Source organism: Panthera onca, chromosome B1, assembly GCF_046562875.1.
Source record: "Panthera onca isolate mPanOnc1 chromosome B1, mPanOnc1 haplotype 2, whole genome shotgun sequence".
Lineage (NCBI taxonomy): Eukaryota > Metazoa > Chordata > Mammalia > Carnivora > Felidae > Panthera > Panthera onca.
This window is the reverse complement of record NC_138342.1, coordinates 30,158,539-30,186,167: the sequence shown is the minus strand read 5'-3', so window position 1 is coordinate 30,186,167 and position 27,629 is coordinate 30,158,539. Positions and strand designations below refer to the sequence as shown.

Genomic DNA, 27,629 nt, shown 5'->3' with positions numbered 1-27,629 from the left:
TTAAACAGGGGTTTAGAAGAATGAATGCTATAGACTAGACCCAGGAGAGGAAGGGGAAGAAATGACAGACAGCACGGGCAGGCCAGTGAAGTAGAGGATGCTACATACAAATGACTTTAGACTGAACAGTGGACCCACAGATGAACCAAGAGTGCAGCAATCAGGAGAACTTCATGGTGAAACTGTCCCCAGGGATGCAGCCCAGCAACCACACTGTTGCCCTACTCATCACCTAGATAGACCAAGCACATCCTGTTTCCGTGGGGACAAGAGGTGTGACACAGCCAGCATCCTGAACGTGAAAACAACTTCTTCTAACTTACATACCAACGTTTTTCAGTGATGACAGTCTTCTGCTCAGTCCTCGAGTCTCTCAGGCTGGTGGATGAATGAATTTGGTTGGTCCAGAGAAAACTCTGTGGATGTGAGTTTGAATGAAAACGTAAGCATTGGTATGTGGGTTTTTGTTTTGTTTTGTTTTGTTTTTTGTTTTTGTTTTTGTTTTGGGTTTGTTGGTTTTTGTTTTTTGTGTTTTTTTTGTTTTGTTTTGTTTTTTTGTCTGTTTGTTGACCTACAATAGGTAAGGCACTGGAAGAAACAATTTTACTCACACCTTCTCCAGAGGATTCTGGGATTTCTACTACTCCTCTATGGTAATTGCCAACATGACTTTTCCCCCTATGTTTACTCTCAAATGATTTTCTAGGATACAAAACTGGTAAACCTATGGAAGTATATAATATAAGGTAATTCATTCCAGCCCCTTTGAGTTGAATCTTGAGATTCACAGCATTTTGATCTCTCATAAGCCTTCCAAAAAGTGCTGTTTTTGTGCTGTGGCTGATTGCATCTGTTGCATAAAATACAGTTTCCTTTGAGGTTTTGAATGATACATCCTTTGGGGAGCCTCAATACCAAGATAAAATAGAGCTTATAGCACTTTGTAAGCTCAGATTCAAGGGATTTCCTACAAATAGGGAGTTCCTTTTCAATTTTTTACAAGAAAACAGCACCCACCTTCAAACAACTGTATACGATGCCAGAAATACAACTAGCATCTAAATATACATATATATTTACACACACATTCTAAAATGTGTTCCATGTGCAATGGAGAAATAAATCCAGCCATTTTGCTGAATATCAATAACTTCAGTTTTAAACCCTCAAGCAAGATAACCCATGAGGGAGATAACCTACAAATATGTTCACTTGCTACAAATGTTTACTAAGCATCTACTACGTGTCAAATATTCTGTTAGGCGCTGGGGATACAAGTCCCATTCCTTATGGAACTGAAAGGAACCTAGAAAGACTTGCATCCTGTTGTGTAGTTCAGTCTACCAGGAGAGGCTAACTAGCTGACTATTTAAGGTAGACTTAAAGAAACAATTGCTAATGCTGTGTATTCTGCCTTTCTTATGTATTTTTGTTTAGAGTTTATCTTAGTGCTACAGGTAAAAGGACAGTTCTCAACCTGTTGCAGCCTGTAAAAATTATCTGATTACTTCACAATAAAGTTAATACCAAATTCTTTCAGATCTGACTGTTTTGTTTATCTTGAATGCTAGGATAAAGTAATTGTGAACAGTTGTGCTTGAAACAAAACAAATCACCATTTCAAAATAATTATAGAGCGTTCTCCTTTGTTGTCAAGCATAGTATCTGATTTACGTGATATGTACCGAAAAGTGTGTTTTTATCCTGGTTATCGTTTCACGAAACTACTATAATGACTAAGAAATTGTAAATATATTTAGTATCATTGTTTTCCCCATCATGAACTTGTTCTTTTGACTGGTGAAACGTCCATTTTCACGAGGTCAGATCACTGAATGGAATTTTGAGTTCTCGGAACTTCAAAAGGCTCATTATGTAATATAACATTCAAATCTAATATGAAAGGAAACACTTCACTAGAGTCCATTTCCTGAGTGTGGTCTTGTAAGTAGACGCACGTTTGGACACTTCCTCTTGCTAACGCCACCTCTTCTTGTCATTTCTGTACATGTTCTCTTAGGATAATTAGACATTTGAATGTTGAAATCCATAGAGCTTAAACTTGAAAGGAATTCTCCAATTCCTGAGCTGGAAGTAATCTCTTAGGTGCCCCTAGTTCTACCTTCTTCTTTTATGATGAGGACACTCAGGAAAGAACTATCTGCAGTGCATGAAGTTTTGCTACAGAGCTTGTCTGCTGCCGGTTAGCTCCATTTTCCAGTTCTGGTACCTGGCTCAGGTGAACAAGATTTGTCCTTCGAACAAACAAACATGAATTATAAACTTCACGCACTTCCTTGAATTAGAATTATTAAATTATTCATAACTCCTTTAAGTGTCATTTATTTCTTGGCTCAGGTCATGATCTCACAGCTTGAGAGTTCAAGTCCCATGTGGGTCTCTGCACTGACAGCTCAGAGCCTGGAGCCTGCTTTGGATTCTGTGTCTCCCTCTCTCTCTGCCCCTCCCCTGATCGCGCTCCATCTCCCACTCTCTCCCCAAAATAAATAAACATGACAAAAAATTTTAAGTATCATTTATTTCTAAAATTTGGTCAGTAATTTATAATCATGGTTTGAATAGAGTAAGCATTTATATATAATATATATATTATATATAATTTAAAATGTTATAGCTTTTTTATTCCTCTCCCATCCAAAATATAAATATTTTATGGTTCTTAAAATAAACTCATAAACATTATGATTGTTACCAATAAAACCAGAAAGATCAGAAATCATACAAAGAGAAAGGGGGAAAATTACTAGAAAAGATTATGATTGTTACTAATAAAAACAGAAAGATCAGAAATCATACAAAGAAAAAGGGGGGGGGAATTACTAGAAAAGAGGCAAATTGATTCTTTTTTTTTTTTTTTTTAATTTTTTTTCAACGTTTTTTTATTTATTTGTGGGACAGAGAGAGACAGAGCATGAACGGGGGAGGGACAGAGAGAGAGGGAGACACAGAATCGGAAACAGGCTCCAGGCTCTGAGCCATCAGCCCAGAGCCTGACGCGGGGCTCGAACTCACGGACCGTGAGATCGTGACCTGGCTGAAGTCGGACGCTTAACCGACTGCGCCACCCAGGCGCCCCTTGATTCTTTTTTTTTAAGTTTATGTATTTCTTTGGGGGCGGGCGGACAGAGAGACAGGGAAAGACAGAATCCCAAGCAGGTTCCATGTGCAACACAAATCCCTAACGTGGGTCTTGATCTCATGAACTAGCGAGATCATGACCTGAGCTGAAATTAAGAATGGGAGGCTTGTTTAAATGTCCATCAACTGATGAATGGATAAAGAAATTGTGGTTTATATACACAATGGAATACTACGTGGCAATGAGAAAAAATGAAATATGGCCTTTTGTAGCAACATGGATGGAACTGGAGAGTGTGATGCTAAGTGAAATAAGCCATACAGAGAAAGACAGATACCATATGGTTTCACTCTTATGTGGATCCTGAGAAACATAACAGAAACCCATGGGGGAGGGGAAGGAAAAAAAAAAAAAAAAAAAAAAGAGGCTAGAGTGGGAGAGAGCCAAAGCATAAGAGACTGTTAAAAACTGAGAACAAACTGAGGGTTGATGGGGGGGTGGGAGGGAGGGCAGGGTGGGTGATGGGTATTGAGGAGGGCACCTTTTGGGATGAGCACTGGGTGTTGTATGGAAACCAATTTGACAGTAAATTTCATATATTAAAAAAAAAAAAAAAAAAAAAAAAAAAAAAAAGAATGGGAGGCTTGTTAACCGACTCAGCCACCCAGGTGCCCCTTTTTGGTCTTATTTTTAGATGAAGAGAGGTAGGAAACATTTCTGGTACTGAATTCTAGGTCATTTTAGCATACATATCTTTATGTAGAGAACACTAAAATAATGAACGAGGCCTTTGCAAGAAGCTTTGCAAAATCATCGAACTTTCTTCGTGGTTCTTGCATTGAGTTCAGTGAAGGCATTTGAACACTAGATTGCATTACTGGGAAAAAATTTTCTTTAGCACAAAAGAGTTTTAACTTAGATATGTGTATTGCTGATAACCTCAACTGAAGCAGGAATGAAGTTTAAAGCAATTGAAGAAATGATTAGCTTACCCCATTCAATTACTTAAACAAGGAGGCCATTAGATCGATGTGACTCTAATGCTATAGTGGCCTATATAAACAAACCAAAATCTAAGCTTGTAAATGCCTCAAGATTATGAAATGGAAATGCTACGGACAACCAATCACAAATAGCCAACTAAGCTTCAAGCTCTAGCTAATCAAATAATCTCCTTTCTTTGTTTCTGCACTTCATGTAAGATTCTTCCCTAGCTCCTGACTGGGGTGTGTTCTGGACCACTGTAGTTTAGGTGCTGCCTTATTTGAATGTTTTGTTTTGGTTTGGTTTGGTTTGGCTTTTTTTGCTCAAAGAAATCATTAAATTGTTTTTATTAAAATTGTTTTGATGTTTATTTTATTTTTGAGAGAGAGAGAGACAGAGACAGAGCGTGAGTGGGGGAGGGGCAGAGAGAGAAGGAGACACACTATTCAAAGTAGGCTCCAGGCTCTGAGCTGTCAGCACAGAGTTGGACGCAGGACTCCAACCCACAAAATGTGAGACCATGACCTGAGTCGAAGTCAGACGCTTAACCTACTGAGCCACCCAGGCACCCCAGTCCTTAAAAATTGTTAATATGTGCCTCCGTTTATCTTTTAACATCCCTTACAGTCTCATTCAAATATGATATCAACTATGTTTTGGGTAGAATAGATGCCAGCTCAATCAATGTTGCATTGTAAACAGAAGAAAGAAATATATATCCACCTGCTTGGATTACCTGGGATTGTGTAGGGAAACTTGATACTCTTCCCAGGATATTCTTCCAATGTTGGCTTCATTCCAGCCAAAGTCCTGGTATGGAGACATGAAAAGGGAGTGGCTTCCATGGGTTTTCATCAGTGTGGTCTCAAGAAGACAGGATTTTCTCCTTCTAACTATAGGACTCTCTAGTCATAGTGTGGCTGTTGTCAGGGAGGGCAGGTTATGTAAACCACATAAATTCTACATTAAAAAAAATACATGTATGTGTTGAAGAGAAGAAGAAAGAAAGAAAGAAAGAAAGAAAGAAAGAAAGAAAACGAAAGAAAAGAAAGGTGGGCACTTTAGAATCAGTATCCAGGCAGTTTTTATTGGTGATATAATCCAATCATGAAGGTCAGTTTTTCTAAATTAATCATCACTTTTTAAATTTCTCCTTTTTGCTGCTAGACCTCACTTTCTTAGGGTGATGTTATTTTTCTTTTGCACTCATGTTAGTCTATGTCCTCCAAGAAGCAAACACCAGTACCAGATTAAACATGATAGAAATTTATTAGGGGAATTGCCAGTGAGAGACAAAGGTAGGGAGCTGGAAGAGGCCCCATCCTGAACTTGGGTGAAGGAGAGAGAGAAGGAAGGAAGGAAGGAAGGAAGGAAGGAAGGAAGGAAGGAAGGATTCTAGATGGGACTTGCAGTTCTAAAGAAAGTCGAGCATGGCAGTCTGGGAGGTCTTGAGCTAAAGGTTCTATGGCCAGAGGAATCCCCAGTCTCCCAGGAACAGACCTGCCTTAGGATCACCGCCACACCCAGTCATTGGCTGCAGGCCATCGGGGAGGCGTGGCCAGCACTTAGCCAGGGCCAGCAATGCTTTTACTCGCAGCAGAGATCCAAGAGACACACTCCCAGGGCTGCCATAGCAGCCCTAGTTTACCTTAAGCAGAGTTGTTTATACTACTTTCCATTTTTGTTTATTTAATATACAATAATACTTTCTGAGCGTTCACCATGTGGCAGACACTGTTAAAACTTTTATGTGCATTATGTCATTTCATCCTCACAACCACCCTGTTATTATTCCCATTTTACAGAAGATTACTTAATAAGTTTCTTGCACGGACAGGCTGTGATGAACTATTATGTCATCTTCATTAAGTGGAGAACTATTTCCCAGAAACCCCTCATCTATATGGTCCCCCTGCTGATAGTTTGCCAAAAGAAGAACTTGCAAGAGATTTGAAAATTGGAAGTGATGCAGCAAACATTATTCTCTGAAGGTTGTTTTGCAGCCAGATGAAATGATGGACAGAGGAGGCTGTGATCAGTAGGTTTCGAGTGCTTTTCTTCCTCCTCTGCTTTGCCAGTAGGTTTTCTTGCAGCCAACTAGCCCTGACGATCAACAGTGACCTCAGGTATGCCTCAAAGCACTTGACTGTGGACCCATAGAGTTGGTCTCCACAGAAAGAGCAACTCTCCATAAAGCTCTCCATGGGAACCCCTTTTATGGTTCCAATTTAGCAACCGGCTGTACTTGGCTTCTCAGATTGGCTGCTTGCTAACTACTGTGATCTAAACTCTGCCTTCTAGACTTTCACTTCTCCAGCTCCTCCCTCAATTGTAAAGTCTAATTCCTATAATAAATCCTTTTTCCCAGAACACAGAGTTACTCTCCTCCCCTGCCAGAACACTGACTGATAGAGTAACCGTGCAAACATCTGTTGAATGAATGGACAATTTCGGCCTAGCACAGGGATTAAGATGTATGTAGTCAGTCTTCAGAGTCCAGTATCCTTTGTTTTAGATTAAAGTAAGAACAATTCATTTGTTTAAAATACCAAATATGCAAGAATAAAGTGTGATCATAAATTATTGAAGTCGAAGTCTGTCACTGGCAGTGTCCCATATAGAAGTTCATCCTATAATCTCACAAGGTGTCATGTGCAGGGCCAAATTTTTGCCCCTCTCAAATCAAATAAGTACGAAAACCTATAAATGTACCTACCTAGACTTTTGTGTCCTAAAAAGCAGAGGATAACGTTCTAGCCAAGAAAATTTTAGGGGTGCCTGGTGGCTCAGTTGGTTAAGCCTCTGACTTGGGTTTAGGTCATGATCTCGTGATTCATAGGTTCAAGCCCTGTGGTGGGCTCTGTGGTAACAGCTCAGAGCCTGGAGCCTGCTTCATGCATTCTGTGCCTCCCTCTCTCTCTGCCCCTCCCCTGCTCGTACTCTTTCTCTCTCTCTCAAAAATAAGTAAAACATTAAACAAATTTTTAAAAATACAAAAAATAAAATTTTTAAGAGCAGGCATTATCAGTCAAGCCTCTAATATTAAAAATGTCTAACGTGTCTACAATTGTCTGAAAAATATATCCCCAAGACACTGAATGGAGTTAATTTAATAATACTATGTCAATATATAAAATTGAGTGTTGAAAAATATCTTGCAAAAATAAGGGCTTTGCCATAATTTCTATCAAACTATTTTTTTTCTGAGAATAATTTTACAGTACATTTCTCTCTTTTATGCTTTTCCACTCGTTTGAGCAATACAGAATCAAAATTTTAACAATATATAGATCACCAAAGGTACTATCACACCAACCTGGGAGAAAAAAACATGGGGCTGTAGTAAGAGTTGCACACAGTTCTTTTCTGTGCTTCCTGTATTTATCTATTGTGTCTGCCCCAAATATGTCTTTCTGCAAGCCTGAGGTTGGTACAGCTCTGCTAGCTAATGTCCTATTACATTCTGCCAAAAGGAGTCACTAGAGGGAGTTTAGAAACAAGGGAGGGGGAGGGGAAGGGCAGAAAGAACCTTCCTCTTCTTTCTTATTTTATCTTTCAGCACTGCCCAGCCAAAGTGACTGTTTATTCTCACTTCGTTTGGCACCTCTAGGACAAGATTCATCATTTGCCTTAGAGAAACCAGCACCAGCCAGGTGGATGCCCCTGATCAGAGGTCTGAGTCTGAGCTCTATGAGGTTCCTCCACTAAGCTGCTGCTCTGGTAACTTCCATCTTTTGCCTTTTGTTCCCATAGCTCTTGGGGCAATACCTGCTAGTTCTTATTAGCTCTGAGTTTACCCTCGTGTCTCCCTCTTGCTCTCAAAGCTCCAATACCTGCGTCACTGTTCCTTATTATTCAATCTTCCTTATTGAAGCCCTGAATGTGAATTCTGTTTTCCTGACTGGACCCTGTCTGATACCTTCATTTTTATACAGCTTCTAGCAAATAAAAGGGGTTTAGATGGCCTTCCTTACCTCCTTCTTCCCCTCCTCTATTTAAGAGTGTTTTAAAGGGTGGCCTTACATGTCCTCAAGAAACACCCTGTCAGCTACTATGGGGCACCTGCAGTTTCCTCTACTTCTCAGGTTTTTTGTGATGTCTATTGCCCAAGGCTTGAAAGCTGTGATGTAACTTTGGTCCTGCTGATAAGCGTCAAAGGTGAGGTCTTCCTCGAAGGTCCAAATGGTGATCCATCCTACTTATTTTGCTGCTCAGTAGACTGTGGCCATTCTTTGCTCCAGAAATTTCCGGCATAATACAACCTTCACTCTCCAGGGCTGCTTTCTTTAATGCACTTTACATGTTATTTTTGTGTTGGGTTCTCAGTATCTTTTAGATTGTACAGCACAGCTTTCACTTTTAGCGTCTATTTTATGACAAGTCCTACCGTATGGCAGAGGTCTGAGTCATGGGCTGAGCTGAAGGGCAATCTGTGTCACTGGTCGAGTGAAGTACTTAGAATTACCCACACTTCCACAGAGGGGAAGAGGTCCCACCCCCATGCCTTCCCTCCTTCAACCAGATTATCATCAATTTTATTTGTTTCATTTTCATTTCCTCTGAAGATTTCATTTGGACAAAGGAGTCTTCTGCTACAAAAAGATTTTCAAAACTGGCCTAGAACCTCCAGATGCACCCAAACTTATCCAAATACAAAGATAAAAATACCTAGGTTCCAAGCAGAGGCCACCACTATAAATGTAAAAAATATATATATTTACACGGTCTATGATTCTTAGGATTTAATACAAAATTTTCTCCCAAGTTTTATAATATTGAAAGAAGAATAAATGTGCCCTTTATTTGTTGAAGAATATTGCTGTGGGTACCTGGTCTCCCAGGAAACACAAAACCTACTTTCCTTGAAATGATATTTATGGCACCAAAGAACTTAGAAAAGGTGTGGAGTGACATTTAATGCTTTGGAGGCTCCAGAGTACATGAAGAACTTCCATACAATTAAAATGGTCATAAATCAGAACCTCTGGATTTCACTAGTTAAATAAGAGAAAATTAAGAAATGTATTGAGCTTCAGATATCTCTAATAAGATATTGTACTTTGCATTAATATGCATTAGTTCCAAAGAGTAAATGAAAATTGCATATGAAAGGAATTTGAAAGCTGTGAATTTCTAACAAAAAATGACACGTAGCTATTTGCAGTGCTCTTCTCAATAAAAGTGAATGCCTGGGAAAATATTTGAAAAGATAAAAAAAGAAAAGAAAGGTAAATGAAAATACAGAAATTTAAAAGATATCAGAACTCTGTATAGGTGAGAGCTGTATAAAGACAAGATTTTAAAAATTGACTTAATTTGTTCAAAGTGGTAAATTCACTGTGCATTAGTGTTTATTAGTTCTAATAAGCAAAATGTGGGAAAATTTTGGTATTTATTTATTTTTTTTAATTTTTTTTAACGTTTATTTATTTTTGAGACAGAGAGAGACAGAGCATGAACAGGGGAGGGGCAGAGAGAGAGGGAGACACAGAATCTGAAGCAGGCTCCAGGCTCTGAGCTGTCGGCACAGAGCCTGATGCGGGGCTTGAACTCACGGACCGCGAGATCGTGACCCGAGCCGAAGTCGGACGCTTAACCAACCGAGCCACCCAGGCGCCCCGAAAATTTTGGTATTTAAACATTGAGCCATTTACTTGTGATAGTTGCAATAATTTCTGTGTGGTTCCAGAGATTTTTTTTTTTAAATACTTTTTTTCCAAAGGAAAATGATCATTTATAGAAATTTCTATGAGATTTTTTTTAAAGATTTTATTAAGTAATCTCTACACCCAATGTGGGGCTCGAACTTACAACCCTGAGATCAAGAGTCACATGCTCCACCAACTGAGCCAGGAAGGCACCTCTGTGTGAGATTTTTTTGATGCGTTCTATCCTCACAGATTTTAAAATGGATTGCTGTAATATAGATTTATCTCTCACATATTGTCCAAGATAATCTCATAGAAAGCCTGATGGTTTTCATATGTGTATTAAGCTAGAATAAGTATTCTTTATTGCCTATGATGTCACCTCTATTTAGTATTTAGTATCACTTGTATTTCGTTTTCTTCTTTATGATGCATTTAATCCAGTAGAAATAAATGAGACTGTCAGTAGTTTAAATGACTATTCCTTGACCCTTATAGACATGTATCATTCGTGGACTCATCTGCATGAGCTTAATGTTGATCTTTTATGCTTTAACACAATCTATATCTTAATAACACTATAGAGACATAGCAAGTATTTTTTATCTCTAGGTGGATCCAACAATAATTTCTAACAACTTTATAATACTTTTGAAGATGTTTGATGCATCTTCCATCATGCCAGAAAGATCCACCCTCTCCCATCCATATGAAGAAAGAATTTTTGTTGACTCAGACTTCACACCATTCCAGCCAACTGGCTCTGCTATTCAATTTCTAGCAGAAAAGATTGCCTAACATAAACTATTCTAAACCTAAAACACAGTTTTGGGTAGGGATCCATGATTAAATAGCTTGTAGCTAATGACTGTGACAAAAAGTGCTAGTTTTCCCCAAATAGTCATTCTCCCCTTATTCATTTGGTAAAAAAGAATGATGCAATTTTAACTGAGCACATGGATACCCAGCATAAGGATTTCATTTCTTTGCCTCCCATAAGCTAGACATAACTATTTCATTAAGTTTTAGGCCATAGGTTATGGGTAGAAATAATGTACAGTTTCTAGGTCTGGCCTATGAAAAAGGACACTGTGCATTTTCTTCTCCCCTTCTCACCAGCTGGGATGTGGATGTGATGATGAGAACTAGAGCAGCCATAATTGGCTATGAGATAAATTCCAAATGTTGATCAAGAGCTTGATCCAGTTCTGAAATACTTTTATGTGAACTAAGAGAGGAAGAAGCTTCTGTATTATTTAGGGAACTGTTATTTTGTCTCTTGTTGTTACATCCAAAGAAGCATAAAACCCAAACACGTAAAAATCCTATACTGGGCTTTTGAATAGAGTGCGTAATTCTGACTCAACTACTTATCGCCACTATGAATTTGAGCAAATTCCTTAATGTCTCTTATCCTCAGGTTCCCTTCCCTTCTATAAAATGTGGGCTTCTATGAGGATCAACATACTTAATCCATGGAAGTGCTCACCTCTGTAATTGACTCAAATTAAGCCTTCAAAAATAGTATCTAGTCTTATTGTTAGACCTGTATGTCAACCCATTCAATTATATTGGTTATTTTTGGCAAATAACTATTTCAAGAATTTCTCTATATGTTATGTCACTAATTAACCTAGTTAAATTAGTTATAGGTCATAAGGTACTTTACTAGCTCTTTTAGGGCTTATATCAGCATTTGCTACCATCCACTCACAAATGTTGTAGGTTAAATTTTTCTGTGGTATAAACTGTGATCTTCACCCTCAGCTGTGAGTAGAATTGGATTCCAGAATTGATTTTTAGTCATAAGGATATCTTATTTCATTTCCATGAAGAGGTAGACAGACCTTCAACTGAGGCCCATATCCTGGAGGCCCTATGATTTTCATTTGAGTTTGTCGCCCTTGTTTCCAGCTTGAGGTCCTCGGATCTTGAGCAGACATCTAGAATAGCTGTACACTGGAAATATCCTAAAGATCATTTCCTTTAACTCATTTTGACCAAAAAATTCTCAATAGTTTTGCTGTAAGAAGCAACAGTCAATAATGTTCTTTGAGCTTTACCTATAAGATGTGGGGTTCCCTTAATTAACTGTACCAGCTTTACTGAAAGTGTGGTTCGGCAAACTAAAGGTGTTATACAAAAAAGACGGTCTCTTGATCTGACAGACCTGGGAAATTAGGCAAGATTAAACAGGTTTGGTCTTGTGTGTGTGTGTGTGTGTGTGTGTGTGTGTGTGTGTGTGTGTTGCAGGATTCCCATAAAGACTTTACTATGATAATGTATGTCATAAATCTCTAGGAGAGAGTATTGATGAAACTATTTTTCAAACTTGAACAAATACTCTAGTTTTCATAAAGCATTATGTAGTCCTAATACAAAACCTTAGTTTGGATTTGCTAATTTTATGACTGACTTAAGCAGGGCCTTTGGAGAGCTGCATGGGTTCTCTGCTGGCATAACCATCCCATCAGATTAAGTCAATAGTCAAATGCTTTCTGGGATCTATCTTTACTCCTTTTACCCTTTTAGACATTATATGTTAAAATAATGACGATTCCCAGGGTCTGTCCTCAGGCCAAATTCTGGTTTTCATTTTTCCATTGAATCTTGCCACTGAGACCCCTGTAGGCCTAATAGCCAAGAACCTTAATGTTTTCAAGATCTCGGCATGCTCTCCTGCCTATGAAGCAAATCTATGTGCTCTGAACTCACCATGATATTCATGTTCTTGTGGATGACCTGCCTAATAATGTTATGACCTGAACCCATTTTTTTTCACAAGCTACTGTGAATAATATGATTATCTCCAATGTTCAGAGATGCCACAAAGAACCTATAAACTGGAATTTAAAATGCATAGCTAGATTCCTAGAAATCATAACTAAGTAAACTATAAATTTCATTAACTATGAGAAGAAATTTTAATCAGAACACTGTTGAATAGATTATTGATGCTATATGCAAGAAGTCGTGTGAGGGGGTAGATGGATGACTTTGAAGTCTTGGGTCTTGTTATTGTTTTGCATTGTTTAATTGGAAGATTACAGTCATGTATAGGCCTGTACCCAGGAAACACCTCACTCAGTGAAAGATTTCTATCCATAACACAGAGATGACAACTGCTGTCAGTCTGTTATCTGGGCAAACCTTTGGCAATGGATACAAGAATCCATTTAAATATCCCAGCTCTAGTCACTACTTAAACTAATCACAGTCCGGTCCCAAGGGTAGGTGGCCTGATGTGGTAATTGTGGTGAGCAAGACCTATGCATCTGACAATGGTACTAAGCTGAGTTCCAGCTCTACAATTTATAAGGTATGTGACCTTGGGCAAGTTAAACTCTTAAACCTTTAAGTACCCTCATCTATCAAATGAGGCTAATAATAGAATCCAATTCATAGAGCTGGTATGAGGATTATGAGAGACAGTTTATGCACTGAACTTGCATGTGGATAGTTAATAAAGATGACCCCAGCACTAATAAATATGGGTAGTATTTAATAAGTATGACCACCCACACATGCACAGATGCCTGGGCTCCTGTAAAAAATGAAAGACTCCAGCCTTGTGGATGTAGTGACGTGTTCTTACAACTTGTCTCTCTCAAATGATACACTTGTCCACCGACTCTTCCCTACTATTCTTAGCCATGTTTAATATAGTATGGGCAGCAGTTTGAGCTTCAGCTTTGAAAAAAGGACGAGAGTTCACATATCTGTAGTAAATGCCATCTGTGTATCTTAAAATTTGCTGAAGACTGTGGACTGTATGAAAGGTCTGAAGTGGGCACTCAGTCTAGTGGAAGAAACTTAATGTACCAGGAAGGGCCTGAGGAGAGGTGTCAAAAGCTGCTGGCTGAGAGGAAATATTTCCAGCATCTCTGGAGCATCCATTAGAATCCTGACTCCAGCAGTGGTTATGGGGTGGGGGTGGTGGCGGAGTGGGAGAGAGTTAGGAAAAACTAGGAGAGGAAAAGCCAGGAAATTATAGCTGCACCCACCACTTAAGAGACAACCTTTCCTCTCAATCTCCTTTTCCTATTGACTTGATCCTTGAGGGGTCTGATGCAGCAGTTAGCAGATGAGGGAAAAGGTGAGCAACTGAGAGAAATACGTCTAGTCCTCTAATCCTTCCCTCCCCACCACCCCAAGGAAGCGTGATAGAACTGAAGCAGGCTTGTGGGAAAGAGGGTGGTAATGGAGAACAGTATGTTTTATATTGAATGAAATAGGCTGGAGTTAGTCTGTTGTGCTAGAGCACATAAATTAGACTATTCTTTTCAATGACACAGATCAGAAAATCTAAGGAATCCACCCTGTATTTCATTCATGAGTAGAGTAAATCTGAAAGCACAGTTTGGAAGAGACGATGAAAGAGAAACTAAAGTTCTTTATGTTTAATTATTGCCTATTGAATTCAGCCGATTCAATAAAAATATTTACCCATTTGATAGTTGTACAAATGTGCTTTTTATTTGAAAATGCACTTGGCACTTTATGAAGATACTCTAATGCATTAAATTGGTGTCTTTTTAAAAATTATAGGTTTACTAGAAATCTTCCCTAGTTGGGGCATAAAGACAAGTGACTGATTCCATCCAGTACTGTGTTATTTTCTTTCTTTCTTTCTTTCTTTCTTTCTTTCTTTCTTTCTTTCTTTCTTTCTTTCTTTCTTGTGGAGATGAATGAAAAATAAAAACAAAAAACTCCTTTTTCAGTGTCCTAGTAACTATAATAAAAAAGCCAAGCATTCATGGCTGAATGAATGCATGAGTAGTAGTTCCTTTGCAAGTGAAAGAAGAGAAGTTCAACCAAGCATGACTGCCATGGTCTCCTTAATATGCTTGCAAAATGTACTGAGCAGACACCCTGTATTCTGATCGCTAAACCAGATTGAAGCTGAAGTAGTGCGGGTTGGAGAGTTTCCACAGGAAAAAATACAAAACCATTACACAGGATGCTGCAGAAGCCATGTGGAGTGAAGGAAATGCAAAGTTGAGAGTTAGGTCTTTGAAGGTCTGCGCACCTGCTGTTTGGTATAACTGAGATGGTATGTCATATTTCACACAGAGAAAATGATCAAATGGCAGATAGATATCTTTTCTAAAAAATGTGTTTTAAAGAAACTGAGAATACTACCTTTTCAGACAGAGAAACAGGATATACGGATTTTTGTGGTTTTTTTTTTTTTTTTTTTGTAGAGTAAGAACAGCAGACACTGATAGCATAGAAGTTGCTAGTAACCAGTGTACAAACTGTACATGAGGTCAGTGATGAATGAAGCTTTAAATCACATGTCCATTTGTGACACTCTTAGATGTAGAGAGAGTAACTCAGTGTCTTCATTGTCCAATCTACCTACCAACACTCTTTCATGAAGTGCTCAGACATTCTTATCCTCTGTTCCCCTTCCTCCAATCTATGTTGAATTACCTGTTTTGGGGGGAAATGGTTGAACTTGCTTATGTAACACAAAAGGGGCGCCTTGCAGTTAAAAAGATTAAATCTTCCCTAACGTTAGAAATCTGTAGAAACTGGAAGGATGAATCGACTCATTTTTCCATTTTGTTTCCCCAAACTTAGAGGTATGAAATTATAAATACCAAACATTCTTTATAAATCCCTCAACAAGCTGGTGAATTCATTAGTCATATCTGTTATAGGTAGGTTAAAGTCTACAAATGCACATACACCCTGAAATTTCTGCCGATTAGACTGTGTACTTCTTTTGGACAGAAGGAACAGAAGGGCAATTAAAAGAGTGGTCCCTGGAATCATATGTGTGTGCTATCAAACAGTATAACCTTTCTGCAGTTTAACTTCCTGCAGTTTCTTGCAGTTTAACCTTTCTGCATCTCATTGTATTCAGCCGATAGATGGCCATCCCAATGACTTCTGATAAGATCCCCAAACTTAGACATGGTGTGAAAGGCCATATACAATGCGTGTGCCTGTCCCTCCAACTTCATCCTGTCTAATTTGCTCACTATCTAGCTGAAAGAACTTATTTCAGTTCCTCCAAAGTTCCTGCTTTTGGTGCATCTGAGGTTTTACAAATGCTCTTCTCTGCCTGGAGCCTATCTCTGTACTCTCCCACACACAAGCTGAGCACACATAGCTCACTCCCACCCAGCCTTTGCTTTTCAGTGTAAACGTCACTTGTTTAAAGAGGATTCTTCTGATAAACTGATCAAAAATTATTCCTTCTCCTTTTTATTTGCTTGCATGCTTGCATATAACCTTGTTCATTCCTAATACCACAAATGTCGGGGTGCTTTGTTTGAAATAAATGGGAAGATATACAGGAATCAGGCAGACAAGGAGTCAAATATTACTTTGAGACAACATGTCAGTTTCTGGAAGCTCTGAATATATTTAAACCTCCTATAGGTCTTACAGCTTGAAAGAGCAACACAGAATTCTGGCTCCCTGACGACAGCCCATGCTACAAGAAAGGGGATAAAGAAGCAGGGCTCATGTGGCCAGGCCCTTCATCCAAAGACACCCAATAAATGGGGCACTCCACTATCATAGGGCAGCGTGTAGAGATGTGAAAATGGGAGCTAAGAGAGGCTGGGAGGGTTAGAAATTCCCTCTGCATGAAGGAAAGATTGGGAATAGGAGAAAAACATTTCTTCCAGTTTCAATTTAAATGTATTAATATAAACCCCATGCAGTGACCATTTCTGAGGTTAAATATAGACAAATATCAGCAGATTCATATGGTTCACACATAATCATACATGTATATGTTATATATACATGTAAACATGTAAATGTGTATGTATGCATGCATAGATATACTAAGTAGTATATGTACCATATGTATACTATGTGTTATATATATCTATGTGGGTGTAATAGCACTTACATGTGCCATATACATACATATATATTTGTGTAATAATTTGTGTAGTATCTGCCTCTGCTATCATACTGAGAGTTCCCAAAAGATAGTGAAGTATGTCTATGTTTGTCTCGGCATCTGTGACTCATCATATCTTACAGCATCTACAAAAATTAGTTGAATGAATAATAGCTACAGCGCATTTAACATGTTATTTGACTGACTTTAAGAACTCAATAGATACTAGCTATTCTGACGATCACACTGCTGCTGCTTCTGCTGATGAAACATTCTTAATATATTGGGTACTAACTTTTGACCTTGGCTGTATATTTCTAAGACTTCCATTTCAGAAATCCATAAGTTTGTCACTCATACAGTCTGTCTTCCACAGCTCATAATTTCGGGCCATGTCCCATAGTTGCAACCTCCACAGCTCCGAAGTTATAACCTTAAGGAGAAACAGGGTGAATAGGACTATAGCAGATTAGAGAACATATGTCTTATCCAGAAAGGGCAGCTATTCTTCCAGTTGGTTCAGACTTGCTTTGTGGGAATAGGAGTTCAGTGTTATCAGACATTCTGATTTTTGAAGAGAAGCTGAAAATCCATATTTTAATATAAAATCTTCTATATCTGGGAAACTAATTAAACATTGCTAAGCTCTATGTGCTTCTGAAAGATACTTGGACTTCATGCTGCCCACAGCTAGTTTGTGACCTCTGCTTTTATGACAGTTGTCTTGTGGTAGGAGATTTTATCAATCCTTTCCTTGTTTTTCATGTATCTTTTTAAAAATTTTTTAAAATTTTATTTATTTTTGAGAGAGAGAGAGAGAGAGAGAGAGAGAGAGAGAGAGAGAGAGAGAGAATACCTGAGTGGAGGAGGGGAAGAGAGAAAGGAGAGAGAGAATCCCAAGAAGACTCTGTACTGTCAGTGTGGGGCTTTAAAGGAACCTTGAGGTCATGACTTGAGCCAAAACCAAGAGTCTGTTGCTCAACTGACTGAGCCATCCAGGCGCTCCTTGTTTTCATCTTGTACATGGGTATTATTCTATGCTTTTCAAATTAGTTTTTTAATAGTTTAATTTCAATGCTTTATAGGGGATCTAGTTCTAGCTGTTGTTTTTGTATTTCTAACCTTTCTATCTTTTGCTTCTTTAAATCCCTCCCCCCTTTTGTTTCTTGATGTCAGAAGAACTGTCAAGGTTAATTATCTACTATGAGGGTAGCATTTTTAGCAAAAAGGGGAAAAATGCAGGTATAGAGCATTTTCAAACTGTAGTACAAATATAATTTTTGGTGTGTTTAGTAAACTCAATTTTGGAAATATATGTGAGAACAATTGACACAACAAAGTGGAAGTAATAATTTTACACCCTGTGAATGTATTTCATCTGCAAATCCATTTGATAATAATTAGGTTCTCTGGAACTTCTTTTAATAATCGTTTTTCCTTAATGAACTTTTTTCTATAGAAAAATAAAATTAGATATTTATGTTAGCAGTGGTGAAACTACTGGATGTCAAGAACCCAAAAAATGCAATGTATTTTAGAATACACGAATATGTTCTAAACCATGAGAAAAAAAAATCACTGTGACCTAAACTATGACATAACACAAATCACTTAGAATTTTTATTATATATGTATAAAAAATTCTCTTTGAGAATTAGATGTAGATTTTCATCTAATATCACATTGTTCTGTTTCCTTGACTTTTTGCAGAAACCTAGTGTAATCTTTCTAAAGACATTGGAAATGACAACTCAACATGTGTTGGACTGTTGGATTGCCAGTGCAAGTAACTGAAATGACGACGATATAAACATGTGTGGTCAGGTTCACGAATATACAGGCAATGACAAATTATACTATGACTACTGCCTGGCCAGCAGCAATCCATCTTAAGATAAATCCCCATTTCAGAAGTAGTAAAGTGTAAAATATGTATCAGTGTCAAAGAAATACTCTAATCTCTAGTACCCAAATAAGTTTCTGAAATACTAGTTTTATAGGAAAACTTTCTATTTTTTTTTACATCTTATCTTTTATATCTTTGAAATTTTCCAGTCTAAAAAATAAGTGATATACAGGGCAGCAGGAGAGACAAAATTCTCATTGAATGGTACATTCTCAAGTTGTATGAGTGAAGTTTTTTTTTTCACACAATTGATATCTTTAGTTAGATTTGGGTATCTGTGTTCTCTCCTGGGAGATGCAAACCCCTAGAGATTATGTACTCTTTTAGACCACAAGAGAATGATGAAGGCTTTGAGATCAGAATTTCGAGGTTCATGGGGCCCACTGATTTTAAAACTGGCCCCAAAATTTGCTTCCTTCATTCATCTTTTTTTTTTCCCCTGCTGCCACCAGCCTAATTCTATCCTTTTGACAATTCATACCATGTTTTAAAATATTTAATGAGTTCTGGAAAAAAAATATATATATATAAATGTTTATTTATTTTTGAGAGAGAGCCAGAGTGTGAGAAGGGGAGGGGCAGAGAGAGAGGGAGACTCAGAATCTGAAGCAGGCTCCAGGCTCTGAGCTGTCAGCACAGAGACTGATGAAGTCACGAACTGCAAGATCATGACCTGAGCTAAGTCAGACAATTAACCGACTGAGCCACACAGGCGCTCCTGGAAAACTTATATTTCAAAATAAATTATTTCCACAATCTTATCACCTTTTGGTAAAATTTAACTGACTGCGTATTTGACACTGCTCGTTTCTCTGCCTTACAATAGGCATCCACCAGGCTGCTCGCTTGTAGTGAGAAAGTTAGTAAAACTTTCAAAGCAACTCTTAAAACTTTTAACAAAGTACCAAATGTTTAACCTAATGAATATGAATACTTTAATTTAATGAAACAAAAATGTATCCAAGGCCCTATGATGGGCTCTTCAGGGAATTCAAATAGTAATAAAAAATTCCAAGTATCCATAAGTGTCAAGAGTACTCCAGAGAGGTAATGGAACTTCAGGGAATAACAAAAGTAATAAGAAAAGTTTCTTAGTATCTGTAATGCAAAATCCCCTAACATAGCTACTCCAATAGTGGCGAAAACAAATGTCATTGGGGAAATCCGAGAGAGAGCCTGAACATTAGGCACATCATTTCCCCCCAAAAATCGGCCTTAGAAAAGATATCTTTCCAGCCAAAACTTTAAAAGTTTTCTCTGAGGCACAGTGCTTAAGACATATATGGGATTTGAATCCACATTATCTGGGTTCAAATCCTTTCTCCCTTACTGTTCTTAGGTGAAATAAACTCTGTGTCTCCATTTCTTCACTGGTTAAGAAAGGAGCTAATGGTAGTACCTACCTTCCAAACTGCTGAGAGGATTAGAAGTGTTAAAAATGTGCAATAGTGCCTGGTACCTGGAATCTATATATTCAAGGATCACTACCCTTCCAGAATTATTGTACATTAATCCAAACTGCAAAGTACTTGAACTACTGGAGTTGGGTGTAAGGCATGCGGCCTGAATATCTTCAATCAGTCTTGGTTCAGGATACATACAGAGGTCATCTGATGGAATTGGCTTAAAAATCAAGAAGAAGATATTTAAAACAGATGAAGTAATTACTTACGGAAGTATGAACTCACAGTTAGTTGTACATGCTCTATGTTAGTGCAAGCATCCTTTTCAAAAGCATTAAAAAAACTGGTGGAGATTACAAATGTACATATCTAGGATGAATGAGAAAATACAACTTCTTAATATAACGCTGGTGGGAACTTGTGGTTTGTAAACATTCCCGGTGACAGAATCATAAAAGAATTCAGAAAGTTAAGTTTCTTCAAAAATTTAGACAGAAGTGAAACTCATATGCTCTAAAAAAAACCCCAAAAACAAAACAAAAAACAAAATACAAAAAACCCAAAACAAAACACTGATGATTCAAAATGTGGCTCTCCTGATGCAGTTAGTGATATTAAAGTTGCATGCTAAAATGTGAATAAAATTAGCTTATAAAACATGAATGGAATAGGCAGTGTTTATACATTAATATATAATTTTATTTTTATAAATATTTGCTTATCTAAAAGGAATTGAATTAAATACTGTTAACTAGACACAGGCCTATTTTATCTACATCCCTAAAGTTTTCTATTTGACAAAGACAATATGGGATTTTCCTTTAGAGAAAAAATGATTGCTTTAAATTCTGTTGTGTATATAATTCTGGGTAGCAGAGATCTGGAAGGGCTTAAGAGGAAGATGAGGTTTGAACATTGTTTTGAAGAATAATTGGAGTAAAGAGAATAGAACTAAATGTATTAAGGGACTACTATTTTCTAGGGACCTTAGACAAGAAATCACATTAAATTCTCATAGGTATTATTATTCCCAGTTTACAGATGGGGAAATTGAGACTCAGAAAATTTAATGCATCTTTTCAAAATGCCACAAACTACATGATCAGCCTTCATTTTCAGCACAGGCTTTTTCAATTCCAGCACTGCGATTTCCCTGAAAGGCAATCCAGTGCAGAGGGCGGATGCTGGAGAAGAGTGGCTTGGAATTCTTTTCTTTTATTTCTTAACTGGTGCAAATTACTTGACCTCTCTTTCTTAAGTTTTCTTATCATGGGGCTAATAACACTGTCTCTTCAAGAAGGTGTTGAGACAATTCAGGGAGCTTTTGCAAGCAAAGTGCTGGGAATAGCAACTGACACCTAAATGCTCTATAGGTGTTACCCTGGAAGATGCAAGGAAAAGGGGGAGGAGGGACAGGAGGGAGAAGGGGAGGAGAGGAGGAAGATTACCACTCTGTCACATTACCTCTTTCAGAAGCAAAGTGAATTCTGGGTAAGAGGGATAGGCGGAGCAAAGACACAAAGTCTGGCAAAGTACATAGCTACACCTGCTCTCTAACTATTGAGGAAATAAGGACGGGACTAGGTCATTTTGGAATAAATCCAACCTATATGGAAATTCCTGGGAATATATAGTCCAACGGTCCTGGCAGTAAACAGATATCAGACCTCACTTTTTATGAAGTTAGTTTTCTTGTATACTTTGCTTCCTGAATGCCTCACTGTGAGGGCTAAGTAATTCATAGTATATGAATCCAGCCTAGATGTGTTTAATTTATACACTATGGACTACTTAACCTAAGTCTCAATTAAGCCTGTATTTATAAAATTAGAAAAAGAGTTCTAACTTGTAGAGTTGTTTTATACCTACAACATATATGTTAGATGTTTGGCTGAAATCTGAGTTATTAGTAAACAGTTAATAAAAGAGTACTTTTGACGTATTTCCTCAGATACCTTTTATTTCCCTCCATATATGAAGGTTCTTAAAACCAGAATACATCTTAAAACTAATGTATATATTCAATGGGGGAACATTGTTTTTCTTTCACTTCCCAGAGCTATTATTAAATCATTGGTGTTCCTTACAGCTTTTAACTTTATTTCCCCTCAGAGAAGGCTGTAAATCAGAGCTTTAAATAATAAGCTTTAAATAAATTAAAATAAGCTGTAAATACAACCCCAGAGCTTGTATTGTATTTGCTACTACTGTATTCTCAAGTTATCAAAAAGTAAGTGTTCAATAAATTTCTTAAACAATAAATTACTGAATAATAATCAAGGGACTATGATGTTGTTGCAAAGAGACACAAAGTCCCAATTAGGTTTATAAAACCTACCAAGAGAAGTAACTTGAGGCCAAAACAATGTTTGGCGTTCTGACACATGTCCCTACTAAGGTGGGAAACTTTGTTTATAAGCCACCTTGTTCAGAAAAGGACTCAAGGTGGCTTACACAGATAAAAATACATGACAAGTATGTGAGAATTCTTGGGTAAAAAGCAAAAAGTGAAAAAAACAAACAACAACAAAACACCTCAACAGATTAAGGACCTAAAATGAAGCCAGGAAAACCACATAGTATAATTCTACAGGAATCCCAAAGAAAGACCATGCTTGAGGTTTAGAAAATGGGAAAACTTTCCTGGTGGAAACAGGGCTTGCTATGAAGTATTTAGTTCAAAAGACATGGAGATTTGGTGTCTCTGGAGCCTGTTACAGAGTCTTCCCAGGCAGGAAGGTGCTTTTGGGTGGGAGGTATTTTGGTGAGGATGACGCCTGCCACCAGCCCCAGCTCCTGGGAAGCCACCTACATGCTGGCCCTCACCAATTATCTCGTTTGGATAATAAGCTCACCACTTTCCCTAATTGCTTTACTTCTATCAACAGGTACAGTGGAAAGAACAGAACATTTCATCTTTCAAGGGAGAACATTTCAGGTACAGTCTGTGAAGAGATGTTTATTAAAAAAAAAAAAAAAAAAAAAAAAAGGATTTGGCCTTTGAACTCCCTGACAAACAAGTGGATTTTACTGACTCTGCGGTATTAGGGGACGCACAGGCACACTGGGTGGTATTTTTTAAATTTCTTTTCAGAAGAGCCCCTTTTCTTTTGCTGACTCCATATTGTCAGTTCCGAGAAGAGAGTGCCAAGGTCCAAGTCGAAGGGGCAGTGTCTTTCCAGGATCTAACAAGCTCAGGTACCAGAAGGACTGGGGCATGATCATCCCTCCCTCCCAAGTGAAAAAAGACAAGAAAGGGGGAAATTAGAAAATCAGGGAATAGGCTGTATTCCTCAGGGTTAAGAGTTCAGGTCTAAATTGAAAATCACCTCCACCCCTTAAAGTTGTGTCGTCTTGGCCAAGGTGCTCTGCCTCTCCGACTCCTCAACTATTAAACGAAGACACCAATCCCTTCCTCACAGACACCATTTGAAGGAGAAGCCTATAGAATGGGCTCAGCCGAATCTGCAACGGAGCTCGGTAGACAGATTCCCGGGCCCACTCAATGCAACTTCGCCAAGCAGCAGCCTGGGAAAACCAGCGCCCTAGATGAGTCTTCAGTTTGAGAAACGCTGAGGTGACACGGAAAGTACTTAGAGTAAGACTAACAATCAGTGGTGGAGAGGTTCCGCCCATTTGACAGGAACCCCTCTATCAGCGCGCGGAGAAACCCACTGGCCAGCAGGGGCTCGGAAGGGTCACCCGCGTGTCTCCCCCCCATCCCCCCCAGCCCCCGGGGAGGGTACTGCCCTCGCCGATCTTCGCTCCCGGACGCGCCCTCGCAGCTTTCCCAGCCCCGCCGGCCCGGGAGCCTCGCGGCCAAGGTGCGCCAGGTGGCGAGGGTGCCAGGCGCGGCCTGGCCTCGGCGGACTGAGTCAGCCGCCCAGCTATGCTGCGGAACCAGGGCTGCCGGCTCGACCGCCCCCGCCGCTGAGCGCCGGCTGCCCCCGCGCGGGGCGCCGGCTCCCCGCCCCCGCGGGCCGAGAGGAAGCGGCAGAGGCGCGGCGCGCGAGAGCACCTGGGCGGGCGCCGGGCGGCGGCCGCAGCGCTTCCGGAGCTGCGCGCGGGCTCGCGTTCCCCGCGCTCCCCGCCTCCAGGTGCGGCGGCCGCGGCGCGCCAGCCCGTGTGACAGCGCCGCCCGCGCGGCCGCCGCCCGGCAGCAGACGCGGTGCGGGCAGCCGGCGGGGACCGGGGAGGCGGAGGAGGCCCCGCTCCTGGGACCGACGGCTGAGGACCGAGCGAACCGGGCGGGCAGAGACGCCGGCGCCGAGGCTTCACCGTCCGCCTCGCTTTCCCAGCTGGGCTGCCCGCGCGCGAGGCGAGTACCGGGGGCCGCGGGTGGGCTGGGCGGGGCGGGGGGCAGGGGGGGACAGTCTCAGGCTGGGCTGCGGCTTTTCGGCACTTTCCGGGTAAATTCCCAGAGCGAAAAGTGTTCGGCTCTGGTTTCTGCCCCTTGGATTTCGCTCCCGCGTGTGGGCGTCTAAAAGGAAACCAGAAGCGGGTAAGTGATACAAAAACTCCTTGCTAACGTGATTTGGTCCGGGCGGGTGAGAATCTGCACCGACAACTAGACTTCTCCTTCGGCACCCCGAGATAAAAAGAAGCTGTCCCTTAGCGAGTTTCAGGCACCAAGTTATTTACTCGGTAGAGATAATGAGTTTGCGCGGATCTCTGCGCTTCCCCCGCACCCTGCTGGTTATACGCTTTGAGACGACAGGCTTGTTAATTAACTTTAATCACAGTCATTTGGCCTCCACCTGCCTGAACCCAACACCGTACACCGGGACCTGTCGGCAGTTTACTAGATTGATCTTTCATTTTAGTTTGGAGACAAGTCTCTTGGGAGAATGGGTGAGCCATCTCATTTAGTAAAAAGTAAGTTCGCCCGGGCTTGTTTTCTTAAACACTTTCCTCACCTCCTTTTGGGGATCTGGAACTCTTTTGATTTGAGGGAATGCTTTGTGAAATGACGTTGTGAACTTTATCCTTTGGTAATTAGAGGAAAAATAGAAGCAAGTTTGTGTAGAATCATGACATTTTTTGGCTTTTGCGGGTTTGTGTAGTGATAGGAACAATTTTTTTTTTTTTTTTTCAAGGTTGCCCTTGAAATAGGCCGCTCAGTGGAATATAGCCTTCTGGTTAAAAAAAAGAAAAAAAAAAACAAAACGTATCGAGAAGGAAACTATTTTTAAAAGTACATTTAATCGGATGTCACTGTGATTACCAATAATAGTATTGTACTTACAAGCTCAGTATTGATTTCCCCCGCACTTAAGCACTCTACACCCACATGAGTTTGTGGAACTTTGCCCATAAGTAATTGGAAGATGAAGTTAGGGCTGTTTTAAAAAAGGAAGCTAACTTTTTTAAGGGAAAAAGAATCCTGTAAACTTGTAGTTATGACTTTCATGCACTTACAAGAGAAATGTTGAGGGAAAATTCTCATGACATCACACTGTTTAACAATGTTTAAAAAAGAAAGAAAAGTAAAATGGGTCATGGAACTTAGCTGGAACCTAGAGTGGAAGTGTTTGTTTCCCTGGCCCCTTTTTAAACGCATTTTTTAACAGATACACATTCAAAGTGGGTCTTAACACCAAGAGTGTTTTATATAGATTTGGTTTGTTAGTACTCAGAGATTTATTTAAATTAAAATGCACCTAGGGGGTAAGTCACTTGACTTGTTAAAACTTACTTACATGGGCGTGTATGTGTTTGTATTTTTTCTGTCTTCTGTAAACCTGTCAGATTTTATAGTGTTTGCCAACGAAAGGAAACCTGATAGTGTGTGTGTAAAATATGTATTTTGCTGTTGGTGTATTTAAAGATAAATTCTTAATCATCTGGTACTACTACATGTTTCTAGCAGTTTAAGACCCAAATATTCAATTAATCCTTTTCAACTCAACTATAGATAGTTACTCTAAGTACAGGAATCAGATTACAATGAATTGCAATTTTCTTGGAAATGTTTACATTAATACTATGAAACTATGAAGTTTTAAAAACCCTAGGACTCAGGTTTATAGATTTCATGATATCCAAGACTTTTTTTTTTTTTTTTTTAAATACCCCACCTTCCTGTAACTTTGAGAAAGTTTGGTGAAAGATGTTATGAAATTGCCAAGTATTATGATGGTCGTTGCTTTCATAGCTTTCTTTTAATATGTTTTTTTTTTCTCATTTATTTATAGACTCATTGGATCCAGTGTTGGCACTTGCTAAGTTGAGGGCTTTTTGGAATTCTCTGTAAAATATTAATTATGTAGGGAACTTTTTATTAATGTTGGAAATATTTCTTAGCTTTGACCAAACGTGAATTGATGAGAGATTAGAGGCTATGAGATGTCCTTTTAATCCTTTCTGTGAAGTCTTGGATCCCTCTAGTTTGTTATTTTAGGTTTTTTTTTTTTTTTTTTTTTTTGATTGGCCAGATTAAGCCAATGGTGATGGCTAAGCCATTTTACTCACTTTGTTGAAGTCAATTGTATTCTATTTATAAGGTCATTCCTAGTATAAGAATAAGCATATATCTTTACCCATACTATGAGGAAACAAAGGAATCCTGATCTGGGTTGGAGTAGTCATTTTGAGCAGCTTCAGAGGTAAAAACTACCAGTGAAGAGGTGGGAAGAATTATTTTCCTATCTTATTCCATTTGTGTGTCATCCTTGCGCAGGGGCCATGCTAATCTTCTCTGTATCGTTCCAATTTTAGTATATGTGCTGCCGAAGCTAGCACTCTATCTTATTCCATTTGTATGCAGAGTAGATGGGTAGGTGAAGGGATACTCAGGGAAGGACTAATAAGATGGTGAATATGCCCTCATGGTTCTTACAAAAATGGGACGCATAAAAGGGCTATACAGGTTATGTTATATAGCTTTAGGAAACGGAAACATCGTTAATCAATTTGAAGTGGGAGAGATGATCAGGGAAGAGCAGAAGAGAAGTGGGATCTGCATGCTGATTATAAAGTGTCTTGGGCTCCTGGGGGGTGGGGATGGTAACAGTCATTGCCCAGTCTCTTTCCCAGTATCTTGATAAAGTTCAGAATGCTTAGCCTGCTATTCAAGGTCATAGCCAACTCCAGCTTCCTTTTCTGGCATCACTTTTTATTACTTCTTGAACCTTAGGTCCAGCTGTTCTCATCTCCTTGCTGTTATAACCTGAAGACCTCTCCCTCCGTGCCCCCTTTATGGCATACCTTCTGCTTCAGATAGTGCTGTCTCCATCCCCATTTCTTCCTACTTGAGATTCCCCTCTTAGCCCCTTCGCTGATCACTCCTTCCTCAGAGCTGTGAATGGCTGCATATTTCACTTGCCTTCCTGGAATTAATTTGAGATTTTTAGAGTTCCCTAGCACTCATGAAAGATGATGGTTCTACTTCTCTATGTAATTAATAGTAAAGCAATATTTAAAATGTAAACCATGTGAAAGTCAAAGTCACAAAATTAGATTTTTTTATTATTATTTATGCACTTTTTGGGGGGTACCTCAGCATTCCATTTTCGATACTTCTTCTTTACTGGCACTTACCAGAGTGGTAAAGTAATGATTGTATGTGTGCCATTTTATTTTGTTTAGTTCTGTCTAATCATAAGGCTTTTAAACTCTTTGAGAGAAGACGTTGCATCTTCCCTTTCTTTATGGCACTTAATGCTGCTCGCAAATGGGAGAATGGTTGCTGTAATCTTGAACTGCAAATATTTCCCACTAT

At 39.2% G+C, this 27,629-nt stretch overlaps 1 protein-coding gene and 1 non-coding gene across 3 annotated transcripts in view; one reads left to right on the top strand and one right to left on the bottom strand.

The window, feature by feature from the left end:
* The first annotated feature begins 24,420 nt into the window (after positions 1-24,420).
* ARAP2 (ArfGAP with RhoGAP domain, ankyrin repeat and PH domain 2) overlaps positions 24,421-27,629 on the top strand; it is a 188,477-nt gene continuing 185,268 nt past the window's right edge. Inside the window, exon 1 of one of the 2 annotated variants that reach the window (XM_078446219.2) lies at positions 24,421-24,784. The gene's annotated coding sequence lies outside the window, so the exon portion shown is untranslated. The remainder of the gene's footprint in view (positions 24,785-27,629) is intronic. The other variant, XM_078446218.2, reaches the window with a different exon arrangement.
* On the bottom strand, positions 26,541-26,650 carry LOC144616222 (U6 spliceosomal RNA). The gene has a single exon (XR_013555370.2). It is a non-coding gene; the product is annotated as a U6 spliceosomal RNA (small nuclear RNA).